This window comes from Megachile rotundata, chromosome 9, assembly GCF_050947335.1.
Source record: "Megachile rotundata isolate GNS110a chromosome 9, iyMegRotu1, whole genome shotgun sequence".
NCBI lineage: Eukaryota > Metazoa > Arthropoda > Insecta > Hymenoptera > Megachilidae > Megachile > Megachile rotundata.
Genome location: NC_134991.1, coordinates 3809394 through 3831393, shown reverse-complemented (window position 1 = coordinate 3831393; position 22000 = coordinate 3809394). Strand labels below are relative to the sequence as shown.

The following is a 22000-nucleotide window of genomic DNA, read 5'->3' as shown; positions in this document are numbered from 1 at the left end:
CATATCTCATTTTATACATTTAATATAAGAACTTCGTTCACTCCATAACTATATAATATTATTATAATATTAATAAACTGTTTAAGATTGCAAAAAATGTAGCGAATGAACAAAATTTATACCAGAGGAACTTATACCTAATAATTCAAACTTATTATTAAAAAATGTTATATTTCAGACAAAATAACTGAAATATTTTAAAGTTAAATTATTTCATTACATATTGATGTTTTTAATGTTATACTTTAATACATTTTTTGTGAAACATATATTAGGTCATTAAGTATGAAATGTCCGATTACCTAAAGCCTCAAGTTTGATACCAATGTCTCCGATATTTCACTTCGATCGTCATTTATTTTTTTTTGCATTGAGAAGATACGCCACCTGGCTTTCAGATGCACTCTTTTGTATTTAATAGTCTATCGTATTGTCGTCTGGAGTTTAAATATTGTAAGCCATGGACAAGCCGAAATGTTAACAAAGTGTTTGGCAAGGATGTAGCTAACGAACGTACAGTACGTCGATGATTCGAAAAATTCCGATCTGGAGATTTTGATCTTCAAAATGAACCACGCGAGCGGCCTGAGAGCAAGGTGGATGACAACCAACTGAAAGCTGTAGTGGAAGCAAATCAATCTGAAACGACGCGTGAACTAGCAGCAAGGTTTGAAGTTACCATCCCAACAATATTAAGTCATCTGAAAGCAATAGGAAAAGTAAAGAAGCTGGATAGGTGGGTTCCGCATGAGTTGAGCGAGCGTCAGCAACGCAACCACTTCGAAGCTTGCTGTTCTTTGGTATCAAGACTAAAAGGCGATCCATTTTTGCACCGGATTGTCACGTGTGATGAAAAGTGGATACTTTTTGATAATCGCAAGCGTTTAGCACAATGGTTGGACAAAGATGAAGCGCCAAAACACACCCCAAAGCCGAGTATACACAAAAAAAAATTAATGGTGTCTGTTTGGTGGTCCAGCGCGGGTGTTATACACTACAGTTTTATGAGACCTGGGCAATCGATAACGGTGGACCTCTACTGTGAACAGTTAGAAGAAATGATGAAGCAGCTGCAAATTAAGCAGCCGAGATTGGTCAACAGGGACAGACCAATCCTCCTGCAGGACAACGCTCGACAACACGTTGCAAGATCGACGTTGCTTAAACTACAGGAACTGGACCTGGAAACCCTTTGTCACCTACCGTACTCGCCAGATCTCGCACCAACCGATTACCATTTTTTCCGAGCTTTGGACAATTTTTTGCAAGGAAAAATATTTAATTCCCAACATGCGATGGAAAATGCCTTTCGGAATTTTATCACCAGCTGCTCTCCAGATTTTTTCGCTAGCGGTATTAATAAGCTATCGTTAAAATGGCAACGTTGTATTAATATTTTAGGTGCATATTTTGATTAATTATATTATTTCTTGCCCGAGATATAATAAACCAAACTTTCAGTTTCGAATCGGATGTTTCATACTTAATGACCTAATAGTAAAAATATATTTAAGAAAAAAAGTTGTTATAAAAATCTTCAGAGATTTTTCATCTATAAAGACCAGTATAATTAAATTATGGTCTCCTCGATATGCAGTATCTTGTTTAAATGAAAATTTTCCATATTTTTACACATAATAAGATTATGTAGCTATTCTGCTTCTCATAATTGTCCCTGAATATAATAAATAATGATATGATGCAAGAATAGAACGTATGTTGCATATCTATCTTTGGCAATTGTCTCATATAAATTTATATTATCATTTTCAACATATATAAAGCACTTTCCATGTTTCTGTATTGTTATTAAAACGGATGCTTTTTAGTTTTTATGTGTATAGCCTCTTAGTAATAATTTTTTTATATGAAGACATAGTTTTGCTTTTATAACAGATGTTTAATTTTAAATCTTGACATCAGTAGGTCAAGTTTTATATTTTCTCTAAACAACTTTTTTACGACAAACTTTCACTGCATCCTTAATTTAAGAAATAACGTAATCATATGACCTAATTGTTGCATGACCTTTTTAATACTGAAAGAATGAATATTTTTCATTGTGGACAAGTGATAATAATAACAAATTAACAATGGATAACAACTTTTTTAAAGTAAATTTTTTTTATCGAAAAATTGTATATTATTACTAATTTTAAATATAACACGTCACTCAATAAGTCTCCGGTCTAACTAAGAAAAACAAATTTTTTTTAGAAATTCCACTTTAATCATCAATATACATTCCTTCCAGTGTGATACATTGATTCCAACGCACCTCTAATTTTTCAAAATTGTGAAGACACTAGCTTCTGATATCTTCAAGGCATCAGCTATCTCACACAACTTAAGTTTACGGCCCTTTAAAACTATTTTGTGGACATTTTTTATGTTTTCCGGAACGACTGCTGATTTTGGGCAACCAGAGCGTTCAGCATCATCGGCGCTTGTATGACCGCGTTTAAATTGAGCATACCAGTCAATGATAGTTGATTTCCCTGGTGCAGAGTCCCTATAATGCTTATGAAGTCACTTTTTGGCTTCAACAGTATTTTTTCCGATTAAAAAACAGTGTTTAATCAACACACGAAATTCCTTTCTATGTATTGTCTTCAAAATTACGAAACTGGGGGTACTAAAATGACTGTAACTTCTAAACTATTGGTCAGAATACCCTGAAATTTTGACACGTACTGTTTGAGGGTTACTATTATTCGAAAATAACGTGGGTCTGTCACAAGTATTGCCATATATGTGTCAGACGGGGGACTTATTGAGTGACGTGTTAATTTGAAACTATTATAAAATACAAAATTGTAGTTATATAGGATGAGAAATATAATCGATAGTTTTATTTTAAGTAGAATGCGTAGTTTATATCTGTGTTTAGAAACCCCAAAATTACATATCATATAATTGTACGTAAAATATTTGCAATTAAATGCACCGAATGATAGTTTTTAAGAAACTGTAGTCTACAAGTACCTCTCTACAGTATATGAAAATAAAAACTTGAATAATGATCAAAGTGTGAAAATAAACAAATTCAAATTTTATAAAATTAACGAACAAGTGAACCATAAGTTAATAATTTTGCTTTTTTATTTTTAGAAAACGTGATTTCAAATGTTTAAATATATTCAAACGACCACGAGGGTTAAAACATAACCTATATAAAATAACCATTTTCCTAGGAATTTTTACGAAATTTTTCTGCCTATGTTCGATTACCAACGTAATAAACGCGTATTTTAATTTCTATCAGCACATGTGTTAACATGAATAATAAGCGAACATAAGAAAGATTTTAGCAAACGTAAATCCGGTTGTAGTGATCGATGATGCACTTCGATCCATTATTGACGTACGGCGTAAGAATGAGAGAAGCGCAACACTTTGAATCTTAGCGAATCGTTTTGTTATCGCGGCAATTTTTTGCTTTTAATTAGTCCGTTGTACACCGATAGTGGTTTTGAAACGGTACAATTAAGAAATTATGTTTGTTCGGCAATTATCATATATTATTAAGCTTCAAATTAATTAACTCTTATCGGCTTTGTTGATATATTGGGTATAATATTGAATTTCAAATATGTAAGTTTGTGTTTGGTCGAATATTTTATTAACGTTAAATTGATATTGATGGTTTATCAAGTGATAATAAGAATAACGAGGTTGTTGATACATTAATACTGTGACAGTGTCTGGACGTTATAGTTAGGTTTTTAATTATGTCAGTGTCTATGTTGACGAGAGTAGTGGTTATTATGAAATGAAATAGTAAATACTAAGAGTAACAGATTAATAAAATGAAAATGATGATGCATACACTATGAAGAAAATTACATAATAATACTCATAAATGACTGTAGGATTATAATAAGTTAAAGTTAATAATAACTAATAAAATAATATTAGCAATAAATAATAATGGTAATAGAGTGGTAAAATGACACTAATAAATACATATAGTAAATTAAAGTGTTAATACAATGATGAAATATTTTAGAATATTTTATAATAGTAAATGTATTAGTAATGAATGGTAAATCAAATTCAAGTATGTATACTAAAATAAAAACTCTCATAATTCATCATAATCATTTAGTAAAGAATTTATGAGCTTATATTTACACAAAATTTATTTTATTTTTATTAGTGAAATCTGCTAGAACAATGTGTCAGAAACATCTAAAACACCTTCAATGCTAGTATAAATTACAAGAATAAAAAGTTATTTCAAATGAAATAAAACAAAAGCATATGGATTAATTTCAAGTGTCTATATGCATAAAATTCTATACGATTTACATTTCTATACTTTGTTTTTATTAATTTGTTTGAGGAAATATTTGAGCAACTAGATAGAATTCCTCATGGTATGTAATGTTCCCTTATTGTTAGATTTCGAATCTGTTTGAACTTTGCTTTCTGATGCAACTAAAAATACGTCGAATATCGAAGGCACGATCTTGGAATTTGTATCATTCCGACAAGGTGTATCGAATTGTGGGTTGTATCGATATAAGTACTATGGCAATCCAATCAGGGAAAACAAGGTCGCGGTGACGATATTATCCGCCTCGTGTCGCGGATTGATATCGAATACTATAGTGGTAAGGCTTCGTCAAATAGTTCCGAACATTATAAGCATATAGCGTCCAACATTTCCCTGAAATTAATAGTTTTATCAATACAACTTGAACTTTTACATAATATATATATATATATATATATATATATTTATTATCCAAAATTTTTAATTTAAATATACATATTATTTGCTGCCATTTTGAAAATAGTTTTGACTCTACTTTATGGAACGTACAATTAACTCTTGTAAAGTTAAAAATTGTGGTACTTTCAATATATTGTCTTTTATCGTAAATACCAACAAAAGATTACTTTAAAAACCTAAAAGTCTTTAAAAAGTATAAAATTAGTAGAGTCTTAAAGGTCAAACCCCTTTTCTTCAATAAAATGCATAATTTTAATGAAAAGCTATGAAACAGATATTTATTAATGTAAGATTAATAAAAATTGGTTAAATATTTTTTAAGTTGTGTGATATATTTGAGAAAGTAACTTTAAGGAAAATAAGTCGAAAATTTATGGTTATTAATTTTTTACAGCTTTCATCTGCTTAGCAGTTTGTTATAACAAGCTAAAATTCGGATGTCAACCTCGAACAGGATCACTTTCTTCAATTCCTTGTTTGGGATTCTAGCCTTGATAATTATAAACATTATTTTACAAGATTCTCATTATTTGGATCTAAAATGGAATCAAGAGAGAAAACAGTGAAGGTTCTTTCGAAATCAACATCTCCTCAATTTAATAAGTTTCCAATTCACTTAGGTGTCACTTAACTGAAAATATCAAAAAGTACTGTCTCTTGAATTTCAATTAGTAACCGAAAGTGCTGACTAAAGAGGACCTCTCTAACGTTATTCGCTCTAATAGAAGATCCATTACCTTTATCGCCGTTTCAACCTTCGACTCGTAGTCAAGCACTTTGTCGCTTCCTACTCTGTTAGGTACAAGAGCACGGGAGTGATATTCTCAGAAATCGGCCAGTAACTTCTTATCGGTAATTTGGTCAATTACCAGGCTCGATAATGTGTTAAGTAAAGGCTCTCGTTTACGAGCACTGGTATTTCTGTGACTGTAGCAGGTGTAAGACTGAGTACCCTAACCTAACTTATCTACTTGGGGGACATTAAACGTGTAATATTGGTCATCCGGGCAACCTATTGCCTGATAGAAACTAGATACTTCTTCTATCCTTACTCTGGTACCCCAGAATTCCAGATATTTCACCTTCAGACTAGAAATATTCAACGTCTGACCTAATGTCTGATCCTTGATACAGAATTTCGTCCCATGTACATTAGTTTTGTTCCATGACAGTAGTTCATAATTCTTCTTATATATACGTATGGAATTTATTACAATTTAATAGTTTTAATTTTAGTTTGCAGGTGAAAGTATAAAACTTCAGACGACATGTACATTATTTTGATTGTTTTTTCGTAATAACTTCAATATTAAATTGTATAAATTATTTATACAAATAATTTCATTTTATAACTCTTGGTATTTATGTAGGTAAGATTGGTACATTTCAATTTTAATGTGTTTTTTTAGATTTCGGACGATATATCATTTCAATGTGTAATAATTTTTAAATACGAAATTATATAAACAACTTGAATAAAAAAGGCTTGATCGTTTCTTATCGGAAAAACTTGGAATGTTTTGATATAAAAATAAGCGGAGCCGATCATATCCGCACTTTTAAGTAATGAAGATAAGTCTTTATTTTATAATTTTAGAACACGTGAGCAGACGTTACAAGTACACCCGACAAACAAATATTTCAAGAACGACTTACGTTATCAGCTACAACTCTTGAAACTTTTAATAAAAATACTCATAGAAATTTTTATTAGCATTATAAACATACTTGAATATCAGTACAACGACACCAGTGCATTGATTTTTTGGATTTGCTATTTCTTGTATTTTATATCACGTATTTAACATTTTCACCGCTGTGTCGACCATGTTAGATGCTTCAATTTTCATAGGAATGTATCACTTATATTGTTAAAAATTTGTTCACTAATATGCTGTTAAAAAATTTAGTAAACTTTATGAAAAATATTAAACTATGTGCTAAAACTTTTAATTGCTTCAGTAAGCAAGTCAACGTGTTAAACAGTAACAATTTGGTTTTCGTAAAACAGACGGAAAGAAGAGTTGTAATATGAAAAACATATGAAATAACTAGAGTGAGGAGTAGAATGTGTAAGGTAAAGATCCCATTATAGGACTTATATGTGTGATCGTTCAAAAATAGTCGCTCTTTATCAACATATACGGATTTTTTTATAAAATACTAATCTACTAATGCTGGCACTTTTTTAAGTAAATCAGCTTGCGACTATAAGATTGAATATTTAGTAAAAAATTATGTATGGAAATTATATTTAATTTCGTCTTTCTTTCATTAACCACCATGATATGTTATAAAAGTAAAAATGTTTATATTCTCTAACTCTCTATATTCGGATTTTGCAAATTCTTCAAGTTTTTTTGTGTATTAATTCGATTAAATTACGGTGATTCGCTCAATTTTGCGAGGTAATTAGAGTGATCCCGTGACGTCGTAGAAATTTCCCTGAAGACTGTACTGTTTGAAACAGTACGGTCGCGTAGCAAATACAGCATGAACGTAACTTAACGCCGCGTGCGTATTGCGTACTCATTCTGCCTTCATGCACATAAGCACCCGCTTCCAGACTGCACGAGGGAGCGTTTAAAAGAGTGGCACGACCGAACGCGTAGGTTCAGGTTGTAGATTTCAATACCGCCGACGATAACACGTGCAACACCTTGGGTCAAGATCAGCGAACTCAAAGAGCTCGGCAAAGCAACAACCATCTATTCATTGGATGATTTAATCGAGCAGGTCTAAGCCGAACTACGCAAACTATGTATATTCCGTGCTGTAGAAATGGAAACGAGATTATTCGTTCGAATTGCTGTAACAAATTTTACATTAGGAATTTTCATGTCCATCCTACGTTGCCAGTTAAAAATTAAAAATCAAAACGTCTTTAAGAAAAGTAAGCAATATACACGTCTTCGTGGACATTGAATCTACCGGCGTATAATGCATATTTTGAAATTAAAAATGTAGTTGAAAAATAAATAAACAAGTGGTGTAACATAAATAAATATACATGTTCATTTTATATCGTGATGAACATCAATACAGATTTCAAGAAATCTTAACTAATTTTGTAATCTGAAATAAGTAACTTGTAAAAGGTTACCATTCGTAGTTATAAATTAACAAATTGACAAATTAACAAACTATAATAGAATTGAATGTATTGATTAAAACTACATTTTAGTAGTTTTAGTGTTACAGTAATGGAAATTTTCGTTATGGTAAATAAATAACACTTACTTATTTTACCTTTTGCACTGTCTTTTGCAAAGAAATAATATTTCTTTCCTTTATTAAAGATCTTTTACTGTACTATTGTCAACATGCTTATGCTTTTATTAAACTGTTTTCCATTTTACATTGTACTATAATTGCTAGATTTAACTATGCAATAAAAAGATGTGTATTTAAACTGCCGAATAATTCAGATCGAGCATTATTCTAAAAACTTATGATTGATATGATCGATAACGTGGATATTATGATTGTATATGAATAACGTTACAAGATGTAAAAATATGCTATATTCTGCTATATAGAGCTGACAAAACTTGAAAACTCGGATCATTTAAAAAATTCTGGAAATAATAATAGCTATAGCAATTTAATTCACAAGATTTCAAAATGTGAAGAATCTTATCATCCCTAAATTAAATAATACATACATAGATAATCTGTAAGATATTTGAAGCGAAAAATATGAGTAACCTCATAGTTTGCTATTAATTGGATTAGTGTAATCGTTATATCAAAATTTACTGTAGCACGCATACTTCAGCGTAAGGGATAACGCCATCACATATTTTGATAATACTATCTGATGATTTCGCTAGTATCAGATGTGGCGCAATATTCGAAGAGAAACGTGCAAGCAATCAGTTGTTCGCAATAGTTGAGTTATTTGCGTCGGGTATGTAGAGGGCCATATCAGGGTCGGCGCGAATTATGTGAAATATTTAAAATACTCTGCATTTGAGATTTTATTGTTTTCGCAATTCCATAATTTGATATTTGCAAATTATTTTACTCCTTTTCTTATTTTAAATTTTCTGCATTTCCACATTTCTGGATTTTTGATCTTCTACATTCTTAAGCTTTCAAATTCTCGAATTTTTCAAATGTCATTTCAAATCTTCCAAATTTTCTAAATATAAACAATTTTTCAAATTTCTAAATTTCATCCAGGCAACATCCCCCAAATTACCTTAATTTTCAAATTTCATCTCACCCAAATTCTCCAATTTCAAAACTCCAAATCTCAAAATTTTTATATTTCCAAATCAAAAAATCTTTTAATTTCCACAATTGAAGTTTCATAGATTCGAAAATTTGCCAACGATTATTGCGAAACTTGTCTTTGCACTGTCATTTTCTCTAATTGTAAGAAAGCCTGTCATGTCTACCAACGTGTACGTGCCATTCGTTATCCAGGGTTCTCGAGTCAGATTAAGTTTTGACCTCGAGGCAAACGTCACCAGGCGTTCCCGCTACCAACTCAATGCTTCCAGTGTTACCAGGTAGCTGTGTATAAAGTAATGTGCTGGCTCAGGGTATTCCTACATCCGCTGTTCGTTACGGGGCAGCCTTAAGTCGATTTGGTGTAAGGTGACGGCTAATCCTTCGGAATTGCTTGCGCTTCCCAACAGCCGTTGCTTTTGCGGATGAAGCTGTAATTAGTACGATAGCCTTATTTTTTTTAGAGGACCACTTGGGAGGTTGAAGGATTTACCGATGTATCCGTTTCACGTATTACTTACTGTCAAACCTTCTCCTTCTTGATGACTTCGTTCTTTCGGAAACGTTGTGCTAGATCGCATTTCTTCGAAAAAATATTAGGGTGTTGCATATCGAATGGCAGATTTCGAAATATACATCAGACATGATTTGATGACTTAAAAATGCTTTAAAGCATAGTATATAAAGTTTAAACCTCTTATAATCGTGCATCAAACTTTGTTCTGTTTCGAAATTTTCATTTTACAAATATTAAAATTTGTTTTCTTCAAATATTGTACAGTCATTTTGCATATTATATGTACGTATAATAATAATTATAACTGTAAATATAAATTATTCTTTGTTTTATAAAATAGAAAATAAATATTTACTCTTTATTTCTTTTTTATAATCTGTGTATACAATAACATGTAATTTAAAGAAAATATAACGCTTATGTAATGTTGTATAACAAATTTAAATTTTTTTATGTTATAAATAAAATGTAAATTTATTTGGATATCTACAAGTATTCACATCTATTTTTGTGCAGATTAATCTATACATATAATATTTTATATGCATAAATAGTGTCGTGAAATGTCAAAGGTTCTGGTACCAAGGATTTCATTTATCTGCGATGTAATTATTAAGCAATTATTATTTATTGAAATTGGAAGGTAGTGCAAAATAATTACAATATGACTGTGCCAATTAATTTAATACTTTATGTGCAACATAATAACATTTTACTGCAGAGTAAATTAATATTATTAATTCAAAACATAATAAACTAAATAAATTCAAATTTATTCATTCAGTACAATTAAGACATAAGTAAGAAATATTAAAAAATATGCATAAAGAATTAAGGATCAATGAAATATATTGTATGCAATTTCGTATCTCAAAATAAAAGTAAATAGCTTACGTTTGTTGCAACACAGAGCATTTGAAACCTTAAATGTGTTATTTTCAGCGGTATGGAGAAATTTAATGTAACAGTGATTCGATAAGTAATTAATATATCCAGAAATGAATAATGAGTTGTAATTATTTGATTGATTGCTTTCTTGTTAATTTTTCTAATCGATTTACAAGCAAGTTGTTGGTTTCATGCGCGACCTCTTATATTTTCACTAGACAGCAGCCACTGGTATATGACATTCACTTTTTCTTCCGTTATTTACACTGTTACATAATATTCATAATTACGGTTTGCCTCCTGTCATACACTCAATCATACGCGTTATTTATAGACTTCTTAAGGTGTACACAGAACTCACGAGATGAAAGGTAAATGTTCCGTTTTTCTTCTGATCCGTGCAAAATAATTATAGATTAGTTGCGAAATTTTTGAAATTCTTTCTTGTAAATTTCATGGAAACTGACTATCATTATATTTGTATTATGCTGTAAATATTGTGTCTTATTGTCGGTACAAATCGAAGAAAAACCACTAGAGAATAATATAAAACGTACTTTTTTTGAAATCTTAAATTTAAATTTTACGTTTCACTTGTCTTTTAGCATTAAGAATGAATACTTTGCAAGTATTTTATCTGTAATTATTTTTGAGTAGTTGGTTTTACTTGAATTATGTTTGTAACATTGTTCAATTAGTAATTGTTAATTATATAATCATCATATATAATAACTCAATTTTACGTAAAATTACAATATCCTTTTTAAATCTCTTTGTCTTAGGGTACATTTTCATGTACCAGTAAATCGCGACTTATAGCGCTACGGCATAAAATGATTAACATGGCTTTTACCGTTGCTGAAACCAGAAGACACATAGTCATGGCATTAGATTTCTGTCGCGACTTTAATAGATACGCTTCCATGTGGCAGTAAATCGTAACTTTTACTGTTAACTGAAAGTCACATCGTCATAAAATTAGACCTCATTCTGCAATTCCAATAAAATCAAATTATTTTAATCGGCGACATTACCACTAGCGATTATACGGCGAATGCTACATTGTTGTTTTGTTGCATACTTGAATAAGTTATAATTTTAATATGAATTTATGAATTCAAATGAAATGCAATCTTAAATATTCAAACAGTTTACTTAAAGCAGTTTACCTTTAGATAAAATTTCAGTATAACATAAATTGAATTAAATCTATAAGTTTAAATAAATCAAAGAGAATCAATTAATTACATTAATTATATAGATTTAGTTAAGTAAATCAAACTACTATTTAAATTAATATCTAGAGATTTAATTAATCACATCAATGTTTCATTAATTAAATCAATGTCTATAAGTTTAATTCAGCAAATCAAATTAATAAATAAAATCAGTATAAGTAAGTTTAAATCTATTGTACTCAACAAATACAACATGAAATTACATATACAGATATCATTGCAGACATTCCGAATAAATTCTAATAAAAGATCTATGTATAGAATTGTTGTCAATGTAACAAAAGAAACAAAACCTAAAATGTTACGTGTCATCAAAATAGTGACTGTCAACTTCTTGCACTACGGTTTAAATGCGTTAAACATAACTAACTATTTACTGTTACAATCTTAAAATGAATGGAGAAAGTTAAAATGTCATATGTATTTTGTATTCAACGATCTTTGAATATGCGAGTTACAATTAGATTTAGTTTAAAAATGCAAGTGTACGAAAAATATAAGAAAAGTTTTGTCATTCTTGATGTAGCTTGTTATTATAGGGTTAATGTCATAAGACAATATGGCTTATTTTGCCATGAATGTCACAAATTATTATCACGTGAAGATGTGTTTTAAGAAAAAAGAAGAATCAGTAATGAATGTAAAAACAAGCAATGTTTCACGCGGGACAAGAATCGTCCGACGGAAACCATTTCCAAATATGATGAAAGCCAACATAGTTCAGGCAGCGATATGCTATAACATCGCGCAAAGTACGTTATCGAACGATGAAATAAATCTAGAGAAACGAAAGGTACATAACCATAGAACGATCGATCCATTCGGCGGAATCGCCAGAAGGCACAAAAGACGTCGACTAAAGTAGCCAACCCCCGAGTATACAAATCCCCACAATGCGGTTTCCGGTGAACGATGTCGTCGAGAATGTATGTTGATGGATCTCGAACGACACGCTCCGGAAACGAAGGAACCACCAACAAACGATACATGTACTTTTGTCGCATCCATTTCGCATCATCCTATTTTTTTTTTTTGTTGTATTATTAGTCCGATGCGAGCCAAGACGGGACCATTTCTGACGGTCGTTACCCGAACGAGAAGGCCGCATTGAGATCAGGCTATTGCACTTTTAATGTCCCCTCCCTGGGAAATATCCAAGATTTCGCCACAAAGAAGCATATGGAGAAACTGTGGTGCACGTTTTCGTATAAAGTATAAGGGGATGTATGTTACATGGAAGAGCGGGAAATACAGGCGTTTAGGTTCGCACGCATTGAATGTACCGTTGTTCCCACCCTCGCGAAATAATGGGGACCGTTCTGTTCCGTTCGCCATTTCTGCCCACGCGCTCGCGTGGCAGGATTCATTGTTCTCCGATAGACGACAGGGAAGTACGTAAGGCTCTTCTCACGATCGGTTATGTTGGCACCCTTTTCTTCCACGTGTCGTTCGTCTGTTGTCGCGTTGATCTCGTGTTTCATGAGGTATTCTCATTTGCAAGCGAAAAAATAGGTGTCCTTGCACATTTTTTTTCAGATATATGTTCGATAAAATAGATTTTCCTGATATTACCGACTATTTATTTGTTGATTCATAAAATGAGAACATAATAAAAATAAACATATTAAAGCTTAAGTATCATATAAATCATTCACAAACTGTTTGTTCAGTATTTTAATAGTACTAGGTCGAATGTAATGGTGCAATTGAAAAGAAATTTTGAATGTAGGATAAAAATTTCTAAAGATGCGTGCGTTAAAAAACGAATAATTACAGAAAGGTGCTTCAACACCTTTAGTGCCGACGGCCTTTTAAAACGCACTCTACAGAGACGCAGATGTGAAGACATTTTTAAGAGTTAAATTTAAAAAGTCTTGAAATTATTTGAACATAAAAATACACAAATGTTGTTTACAGGAGGAGTGAGAATTAATATTTAATATTCTTATGTACAATAAACAGTTTACAAATAATTTAGTGAATCACTCTATACATGTATTAGGTATTACATCGAATGACAAATTCCAAAACACAAAAAAATAAATATTCAATCGTGATCATGTATCAACTTACTGATCCAACTGTTATTTAATTTCATTATAAACGACAAATAAAGTAATGTATTAGTAAAAAATTTATAGTCTTTTTTTATAATATTTCATGCAATTTGTAATATTAATTTTTATAAATTATATTATAACTTTCACAATTTGTTTTATATTAGTTATGATGTTTGTTTGGCATACAAATTTAAATAAGATTAGGCAATACTTTTATTTAAATTTTCAATATAAAGTAACTTCTATTAAACATTTAGAAAATTAAACCAATTTGTTCGTATTAAAAAAATTGATAATAGCTTTTACATTTACGTAAAAGTTTCTTCTTAAATCATGAATTTTAATTTCGAAATTTTTTCTTCGGTTATGCATATTTAGCAGTAGTAAAAGTTTTTATGAAATATGAGAACAGTTTTAAAATTTCATGAGCACATTTACATATGCATATTCACATTTTTGGCATTTCTTAGTTTTTTCATGTAATAAATTCTCTGAAGAGGATTAAACACTACAGTGTATCGTAAAGTTATCGTATAGCAACAATCTGGGGAATTTTATCACTTGAAAGTTAAACAGAATAAATAAACTTCTGAAAATAAAATATTATAATATTCCTGTGCAACATTTCAATAATTACAGTTTGCATACTTGCACATTGAATTATGGTCCGACAACGTATAAATTTTATTACAATCTTTTTGAAAATACACTGTAATTATTTTCTTATTACCACACCATGTATCTTCAATAATAACTGATGTACGCTGATTGTGAGATCCAATTACATTATTGATTCATCAATTTCATCATATATGTATTTTTTCTTTTTCATATTTGATATTCAACTTTTTTTTCATAAAACATAATATATTTTTCCGAAGTATGCTTTTATTTAAATTGTGAAATTCATCTTTGTCTATTAAGTTAAAAAATTCTTTAGAATAACAATGTGTACGCAGGTATTTGACTATTATAAACTGCTGTAATTAATACAAATTATAGCGCTTATACCAGGAGAACCAAGGTTTGATGCAATGAAAGCAAAAATAAAATAGCATACATAACATAAATAAATATAAAGTAAACTAATATAAATAATTGCTTTGTCTCTATACTGTACTTATTATAATTTCTCACCCTGCTATTTTCCGAACAACAATGTAGTCCGTTGTCATTTCATAATTTTGTTATAACTTTCTAACTAAGTATCTAAAACCCTATGTTGATATAACATTCTTTATTTTTTGGAGCAGAATGCGCTAGTTATGTTTAACGGTAAAAAACTAGGACACCCTGTATGAAACACATAACTTGTTATTTTGATTGATTTCGCTGCTTCAATGTAAACAAACTCAAACGCAATGGGGGTATTATTATTAGAACGCTTTTGGGTGGGCAGAATGCATGTACGGATAATCGATGAAACGATGAATGTTATGCAAGATGATTAATGCTTATAAACTGATATAAATAATGCAAATGATAGTGCTAAGAATGCGCCAACACATCGGGATTATATTCGTGTGTAAAAAAAGCAAAGGAGGGGGTAGCTAATTGCCAGGCGCGGTGGTTCAATTAAAAAGTCAATCAGCCCGTTCCATTACGAAAGACCATGGGTGGACTCAGAAACAAATGTGGCTTTCGCAGAAAAAATATGCCAGTAAAGAAGAAAAAGACCTTTCATTCGGCAATTTTTAAGGATTTTTGTAAGTTTGAAAATTTGGGAATGAATTTGGAGAAATTTTAAGACTTGAAATTTGGCAACATAGGAACTGCGGGCTCGGAATTGAACCTAGAAATTTAGAGACGTACATATTTGAGAATCATTGGAGTTAGGAAACTAGGATGAGTTAAGAATTTTAGGTCTAGTAATTCGAACACGTTGAGATTTAAGGATCTAAAGATATAGGAGTCTAGGGATTTGAGCGTTTACAAATTTAAAGATCTAGGAATCTAGGGCTGAAGAAATTTAGAAATTTGAAGATTTTGAAACTTCGAAAGCGGAAAATTAGGAAATATAGAAATTCTGGTATTTAGAAGTTTGGCATTTTTGAAAATTTATAAATTTTTATGAATTAGATTTTTGGGAATTTGGAATATTTATAAATTGCAAGTTTTAAAATTCCAAAATTGGAATATTTAGAAATTTGAAAATATCAGAATTTGAGAATTACAAATTTATTGAGTATACATATGTGCCCTTGTCAGGAAGCTACGTTGCACCTAAGTGAAACTGAAGAAAGAGGAGCTGGAAGAGTAGGAAACGAGAGAATGCCTCCAGTGACACATTACACCTTCCGTCGGCGATCTTGATACATGATGTCTAATCGTACCGACTTCATAGAGACCATATTACATTCAGAAAGGAAATTACACGCTTCTTAACGCGTGACGAGGACATGTGTAATTTAATCGTTTGACGAAGATATCGGCTGCAGTTGTTATTTGGGTCAAAACATTACATATATATTTAAAAAATGATAACGCAATTATGAGGAATAATTTTTGGAAGAAAAATATTCTTGTTTTCTTTACTGTAACAGGAGATTTGAATTACCGCCTTTCATTAATATACTCATTAATATACGCATTATTTGTAAAAATAAAAAGAATATTATATCAATGTAGTGTTTCAAATACTTTTTTCATATCTTAATATTTATCATTTTAAGATTAATATTAATATTTTTCATATCTTAATATGAAAAAATATAATCAGAGAAAAATGTATTTACCATTACCTTCGTTCAGATAATTTCTATATTTGTTTGTTGTTTTGAATGAAACATATGATAACTACTAATTTACATAGGGTTTCTTTAACTTGGTTCTTTGGTTCCAATACATACGTTTACGACAAAATGGTTTTTTGAAATATATAATTTGAATAAAAAATTTTGCATCCCTTTTTTATGATTAGCACGATTACCTCGAATAAAATAGTGTATCCGTATAATACCTTTCAATGAATTCCGTCATGACAAAATTTAATTATAATATTCAAGATAAGAAAATTCAAAATTATATTTTAACGAAAGCAATATGTTTTAAAACTAAACTAAAAAATTACTAAAGAAGAAAAAAACAAACAATATTTTTTCATGACCATATTTTTCTATTAATATTTTATTGTTCATGTGAACATTGAAAAATTTCTATGTATCACAAAAGTCAAACATGTCGTAAAGATATCTCAATTAAATACATATGAAGGACCTCCATAAAGGTAGATTTATACCTAGAAATAAAATAGGACCGTCTATGAATCATTTATTGCTATACAAAACTGCCAGATGAAGGAGGAAAACGTAGAAAGATCTTGATTTCGGTAACGAGCTAGACCTCTCGTAAAAAGGAATATCTTCTTGGTGGATATTCCGTACGGTGTTCAGTTAGGTATAGCCCTAAAGAAACAGCTGTTTCCACCGAAACGGCGTAAATCTCTCATTCTCCGGTGGCCGGTATCGTTAATGATCGTGTAAATCACAATGAACGGCCAAGTGACACGATACAGCTCGTTGAATCGACTACCACCATGCATGGCAACCTTTTATAAGGGTAGAAAACAGGACATGAGAAGTCGGACCCCCATCTCTTCGTTACTATGCCTGACGTCATTTCGGGACCCTCTAACGAGTGTCTTCTGCAACGAACTGCCCTGGTAGCAATTAATTTTTATATCGCGAACGTTTAATAGGATGCCAAGAATGATGACAGGTATGTCGAAGATGAAATAAGAAGGACGAGTCGACCAAGATTAGCCGTTAATTTAGTAATATACTGGATGTCCTAAAAATCGTGGCACAAACAGTCGAATTATAATTTTATCCGCAAAAATTAGTAGGAAAAGAAAAATAAAATCTTTTTGAATTCGTTTTCGGTTTTGAGGAAAATGAATTTAAACGTTCTTCAAAATATTTGTAATAAAATATTAATAGCAAAAGAAGTCCCTCTTTAACAATAAAGATTAACAATGTACTTGTTTTTAAACCTCTTAAATAATTTTTAGAAATTTTAATCTTTTGTCATTAATATAGTGGTTCCAATTATACCAATTGTATACGTGACTACTCCAACACATTACACGAGAACAGTTAGATTAGAGAATGGTTACACGAACATTATCATGACAGATGGATTGATCATGGAAGACCCATTGTTTGGTCTGTCAGATCCCCAAATTTGACACCATTAAATTTTTATCTGCGGTCTGTAAAGGCGATAGGGTATCGTGTAAGAGTCGATTCACGACAAGAACTGATAGAATGGATTAATGATGCAGTTACTGAGCTGAAGAAAGATACACGTAAACTTCAGAGAGTATTAAATGTAGTACATACACCTATGATGTTAATCTTGCATTCGAAATGGAACCCTTTTCTGATAAATGGAAAATAAATCTTTCTGTAATGATAAAGCATTTGTAAATCAACACAAATGCTTGTATAATGTATCTACCTAACATTTTTGATATTTCTATTCACAGAAATGTGGGTTTAATCGTTTAACTTTGGGACACATTGTATAGTACCGTAAAACTGATGGCATCTACAAAGTTTTTTACTTTACTTCCATCATATTTTGATATTATTATTCATTACTCACGTTTAAAGTGACAGTACGTATTTTAGTGAAATATATAATCTGTATTAATCTTTTTTAATCAATTATTACAGGCAGCATATTTCACTAAAATACGTAACATCATTTTAAATGTGAGTATTTATGCCAATTTGGTTAATCTACATAAAAGTAATAATTCCTAAATTATCTTTAATGAATACTTCCTGTAAAAATAAAAGTTTGTGAAATGCATGTTCTTCATTTTAATTCAGCAACTACTGAAACGATGCGACTTGTTGCAACTGTTTCTCGCTATCATTTTCCGAGAAAACTGAATCGATAACAAAGCATGGTAAGGTATATCAGTGACACCTGCTGTTACGACTAGCTTTATATTGACAATAAATAAATCATGCGTGATATATTAATGATCTTTATAATTTAAAGCTATTACTGTGCAGCTAATAGCTATAAAATGGCTATACATATTACTTATGACTAATATAACTTGTGGTGTATATGTAATATACATGAAATTACTATTTGGAAATTTTTAAACTTGGAAACAGTGAAACGTTAGGATTTATGAGAATGTGGGGATTTTTGAGACTTGAAAATTCACTAGTACTTAAATTATTGCTATCACCTAACGATATGTCAACGATATTAACGATGTTAATAATATTAAGAATATTAACAATTTTAACAATAGTAATAATATTTACAGTATAAATTATAATTGGTATCTCGAATTATCAACAACATTCCGATATTGTCAGTATTTATCGACAGTAACACCTTTATATCGATAGTAACACCTCTAACTTCCACTTGAACGTTGACACGTATAAAATGAAAATTATCTATTACCATTTTCGAGACGGTACTTATATCCATACATCCTTGTCGGTAGGTTTATTCACGATACAAAACAAAAATTACACAAGAATGGCTAATCATAAACTCAACTTTTACTTGCAATTTGCACGTTAAGAGGCGATTGAAACTTTTGCACACATGTAACGTTATTATTCCTTTAAGTATTTGCTTCCGTAATCTGGCATAGATGGAATAAATGTTCTTCGCAAGTAGAATTCTGCTGTGTAACAGTTTCGGTAACTGCTCTTTCTTCGAACGATGGTTTCTAGTAAAATACCTACTTACTAGCATTGTTCAGCACTAAACTTCGCGTATCCATTGTTCTCATTCCACCTTCACCCGTTCCATTTCTGTCGAAAGTAGTAAGAGTAACTCTACTGGGTGTAACAATTTTCCATTATTGAGAGTTCTGTTTACAAATTGAACTTACCAAGTCGATCGTATCCCCTCTATCTCCACCCTTCTTATCCCCGCAACGTCGGCCATCGACTTTAGTTTAGCTTTACCTCTATTGATGTTCACCTCTGACCCCTCTCGAGTCTTCTCTAAGCTTCTCCTCTACTTCTAGTTTTCCCAACTTTTCGGGCGCCACTGGAGAAACTTTATTCCGCTGACTTGTCGTGAATTCCTCGCGTCTTGTTTTGCCCGTATCTCCAACCCCTTCTGAAGGCTTCTGCCTTCTATTTCCTCATCCCCTTAGATGGCCGTCGAACCCGGCATGGAATTCCAGTTGTCGGGGCTGTTGCTGCTATTGCAATGCTCCCTGGATGCCCGACACAGAAATACCGAGGAAAATGCTCGGAGACAGATCTTACGCTCGAACAATCTTAGCTGTGCATGTAAATTCGCATTTTGCGAGGTGCTTTTACCTTGTACAATGCTGTAACACGCTTTCGTTTCTTTGTGCTTTTACCGCCTTCGCATTCTATAAGTTCTCGTTTGTTTTTTCCGCATTTTTCGAAACATTTTTGAACTTCATACAATTGTGCTTTGCGCAGCACATTGCACACGAGATTCCTTCGTTCTTTTGTTGCCGAAGTTTACTATACCTGTAGGGCACATCTTTTATATTGCCAAAAATATCACAGCTAATCGAAGAGTTTAACTTATCATTTTGAAGCCCAATATTTTAGTGCTTTTTTGTGGTAAATGATTAGAAATAAAATAGTAAAATTTATTATGATATTTAATGTTTAATTTTTTAATTAATTCAGAATTTATTTAAAATTTAATTAAAAAATTTTTAAATACTAATTGATAAATTAACTAATTAAGTTAAGGTAATACATTAATAAATGCTGTTCATTAAATATTCTTATTAAGTTATTTTATTTTAAAATAACTTTTATTTTGAAAGCTAACATAAAATTTTAAAAATTATATGCTTTCATAAAGATTTTAACACTAAAGTTACGGATCACATTAAAATGGCAAATTCTAAATTTCTTATTTTACATTGCAGAAAAAAAAGCTTTTGCAAAAATGAACGTTACTCTTTATTGAGATTAACAATAATTGTGTAAGCTAGTTTACGTATTATCCATTACTGATTTATTTTTATAATTTAGTTTCAATTTAAATGTACAGTGTAAGTGGTAATTAAATGTCCGTAAGTCTAGGGTTAAAGGGAACGTGGATTTCATGACACAGACACGCGTTGATATCACGAGCTGTCTCGGTTGGAAACATGATACGACTGCGATAACAAACTAAACGTGTTATCGTACTCTTTCGGTGGTGAAGTCGAGTATCGCACCGGTCAGCTACACCGAATTGCTCCTGTTGCTGTTATGACCATTGCAATATGATGTGTATACTCACACAACGTGGTCGGAATGGTGGCTTCACAGCGACAGTCTGGTTAGGAAGGGTCACTGATCGAGAAGTTAAATATTTAGAAGGAGATTGATGTCGGAATTCGTTCCTATCAATATTATCGAGAATCGCGCAACGTTTCATTGGCAAAGAGACGACTGACCTGCCGACAATTATCTCATCCGAAGAATTATTTAACCCTCGAACGACGATGTCGGGTCCTCGTTAACCCAATGAATTGTGGAGTATGTGCACCGAGAAACTGATCAGAATTCTGAATTCAAAAATATCGCAAATTTTTTAATTCTAAATTAAAAAGTATGTCAAATTCTTGAGTACCATATTCAAAAATACCTTAAACTGCAAATTCAAAAGTATTGAAAAAATAAAATAATGTAAAATTTCATAACATGACAGTGGTAAGTATTTATTCAGGTAAATGATGTATTATAATTGGGCAGCAAATATAAATAAGATTGTTCCATCACCAGATTTTGTAAAAATGTTATTCACGAATAAAATACATCAATATATAGTAACAGCACTTCTGTTTATAGTTATTAACTTTATGTTACCACATGAAATTTGCCTGAAACAGTTGAAGAGGCCTGAACACTATTAATTGAAAAGTGAAAATAAAAAAGACTGTAAGCGATATTTTTTTTTAAATAAAAATAGCACTTACAATCAGTTTTATCTCTATCTTTATTAGTGCTGTTCAGAACTGTCCGCCTACTTTAATTTCTTAATGCTTGCTTTAATTAAACAAATAAACAGCAACAAAGCAACAATAAAATAGTAAAAATAAGTGAAAGGTATTCGGAGAACAGGCAGTTCAAAGTAAATGAAAGACCGAAGCATTTGAGGCAGGGGTATCGACTTACTGAGACGTCGACCCCCTACAGAGTCTTAAAAAATTCACGAGCTTGTGTCTAGTTGATTTGTTTCTGCCAACTATTCCTTATCGATCATATTGTCCAACGAATATTTGGCCCAGTCTTATTCAGTAAGCGTTTTTTGCACATTTCTATTGCGCTAAATTCGAAATTGTATAATATTTTTCGCT

At 31.2% G+C, this 22000-nt stretch overlaps 1 protein-coding gene and 1 pseudogene across 3 annotated transcripts in view; both read left to right on the top strand.

The window, feature by feature from the left end:
* Window positions 1–22000, top strand: part of LOC100880389 (fibroblast growth factor 8b) — a 144037-nt gene that overhangs the window by 7634 nt on the left and 114403 nt on the right. The window lies entirely within an intron of this gene.
* Window positions 537–1418, top strand: LOC143265170 (histone-lysine N-methyltransferase SETMAR pseudogene; annotated as a pseudogene).